The 2,789-nt window shown below is 38.0% G+C and overlaps 1 pseudogene; it reads left to right on the top strand.

Moving 5' to 3' along the window:
* Positions 1-981: 981 nt before the first annotated feature.
* LOC134911928 (5S ribosomal RNA) lies at positions 982-1,101 on the top strand (annotated as a pseudogene).
* Positions 1,102-2,789: the final 1,688 nt, after the last annotated feature.

Genomic DNA, 2,789 nt, shown 5'->3' with positions numbered 1-2,789 from the left:
CTCACAGAGAAAAAATATTCAAACAAAACCACATAATTTAGGTGTCAGTAGACTGCTTACGCTATTACCCAAAGTTTCTGAACTTGACAATGACTTATGATGAATGCGCTGCAGCTGATGTATACGGGAGGATGTTCCTAGGTGGTTAATGTCCTTACCCCTACTTATTATGGATTGACAAAGGCAACAGATGGCTTGACACCTGTTGTCAGGATTTGTTGAGAAATAATTCCACACCGAAGAGGTGGCTTTTTTAGTATTTTTCCCAGACATGACAATGGGCTTTTTCATCCCATTGACAACAACTGTCTCCACTGGTGCCTCATTCAAACAAACCACATCACCATCAGAATTCTCAACGTCAACTTCCTCCACAGCGCCAGCTACACCCATATCCTTCTTATCCTGGTGTACTTCTACAGTGACATCCTCAATCTCAATATCAGCAACTGGACTGGCGGTGCTCCTCCCAGCACTTGCAGGGGGCGTGCAAATGGTGGTAGAAGCCTCCTCTTCCCTTACCATGTTGTAAAGGTCAGGCCTAGATATCGCAACTGCAGACAGTAGCAGCACCCCTGTATTTTCACAACACCCCTGTAATTTTACAGCATACAAGACAGGGCCAGTGTACATTGATTTTCACTGAACCCTAGAATACTTACAGCATACAAGACAGGGCCAGTGTACACTGATTTTCACTGCACCTTAGAATAATTAAAGCATACAAGACAGGGCCAGTGTACATTTATTTTCACTGCACCCCTGAATTTTTACAACACTGTCACTGTAATGTTATTTGAACAGCAACACCCCTATATTTTACAGCATACAGCAGTGTGCTTTTAATTTTTAACAACTGCACCCCTGAGTTGTTATAGCATAGATGGCCAGTGTAATGTAGTGTATATATTGTTGTAATCTAGCTTGTCAATTAATCCGAATAAAAATTCCATTACTGTGTGACTGAGTCATTTTGCCACAGAGTACAGTCATACCGCACTGGTTGTACGCCCAATCCCGCCCGATCTTGGAAGCTAAGCAGTGTTGGGCCTAACCAGTACCAAGTGGGTAACCACTTGGGAAGATTGGGTACTGTATAAGAATGGGCCTCGGTGGGCTCTTAACAGTATTATTATAGGGAATATTGATACACGGATATTCCATAATTGCACAGATGATTATCATCATTTCTCATTCTCTACCATTTTTATAAGTAATTTAAATTAATAACGAGTAAAAACCTTTAATATCAGTCACACACAAGTACACTATTGTCACACACACCACTAATTGCTAGTATATGACCGATTACTATTTATATTTATTTCGAAGCACTGAGTCACCTACTATTTTACATATATACTTTCCCATATTTTAACATTCCAACACTTACTCACATACTAATCGATGGATATCCTTTTATAAATACGTATACTCTCACACCTTTATCCACTATCTAATTTGCTTGCTAAATCTCATCTTTATAAACCTTAATGGGGAATGAAAGTAATTTCCATTGAAGGGCTTATAATACAATACCCTTTGTTCACTACAGTATAACAACTAACATGGATTAAACATCCTGAAATAGCATAATATATCCCTCTTATACATTTTAGTATCCCACTTAGATTAAGTATCCTCACAAATACTATTTATAATTGATAGTCAACAGCGCTGCTAGAAGCAGTTTAGTCCCTATTTATGTAAAATAATGGGTTCATTATGTTTTGCTTTATTCCAACTGCTTCTATCTAAACTTAATAATATTACTAGTGTCTCATAATTTAAATGAATTTTACTACTATTAATGCTCGTTTTAATACTAATACACTAATGGATATATTTGTTTTGTTTATTTGTGAGCTGCTCCTGCATCCTAAACATAAAAAAAGTCTGTGACTAAGAGGCTCCATAAAGATGGCCACCGCATTGACTGACAGCCTGTCCCAGCCTATAACTAACACAAAGATGGCCGCCGCAGTGACTGACAGCCCGCCCAGCCTATAACTAACACAGAAATGCCGGGTCCAGTCGTGACAGGAAATGACGCATTGGTCCAACCGGAATAAGGGCAGATGACCGCAGTTCTATGAGTCCGCTTACCGGAAGTACCGCGCGGTGCGCATGCGCACTAGGAGAAAACTCGTTTTAATAATATAAATAGTTATCTGGGTTTACCATCAGTTGCACTACTCCTTACCTATGTTCACAAAAGACATTGTGATAAGACTATGAATGCTAATTTCTACAGGAAGTGATGTCACAATCACTTATCCTTAATCATAGCTGCTATAATTAAGAGTGTCTTCTCAGTAGTCCCTTGCCCCTTGATGAAGGCTGATGGACGAAACGCATTGGGTGTACCTCTACTGACACTCCGTTTTTAAAAGATAAGCAACACTCTCTTATCTTAAACTTTTTATCAGTATAATATTGATTTTACTGAATTTATGTGATCCAGGGTTTTAGCTATTTATATCTTTTTACTTTATGTATTTTTAGTTTTATATCCTCCACTTTTTTTAGCCCATCTCTATGTTTTAAATTGTATAAATAAATATATTGTTATTTTTTCTAAGATGTATCCTGCAATATTCTTCATATTTATATAACTTATCAGGCACTGTTAGTCGCTGACACCCCTATCCCCCCTTTTTCCATATCCAAATCTAATCCCTGACGAATATTTAGGGGTTAGCTGACACCTTATATTGCTAAAGGAGTGTCTGAGCTATAGTATTTTACTTTTTCTATTATTTTATCTTTTCACACACACCTGTGGTGCC

This window comes from Pseudophryne corroboree, chromosome 4, assembly GCF_028390025.1.
Source record: "Pseudophryne corroboree isolate aPseCor3 chromosome 4, aPseCor3.hap2, whole genome shotgun sequence".
Classification (NCBI taxonomy): Eukaryota; Metazoa; Chordata; class Amphibia; order Anura; family Myobatrachidae; genus Pseudophryne; species Pseudophryne corroboree.
The sequence above is the reverse complement of the archived record's forward strand: the minus strand, read 5'-3'. Positions and strand labels throughout refer to the sequence as shown.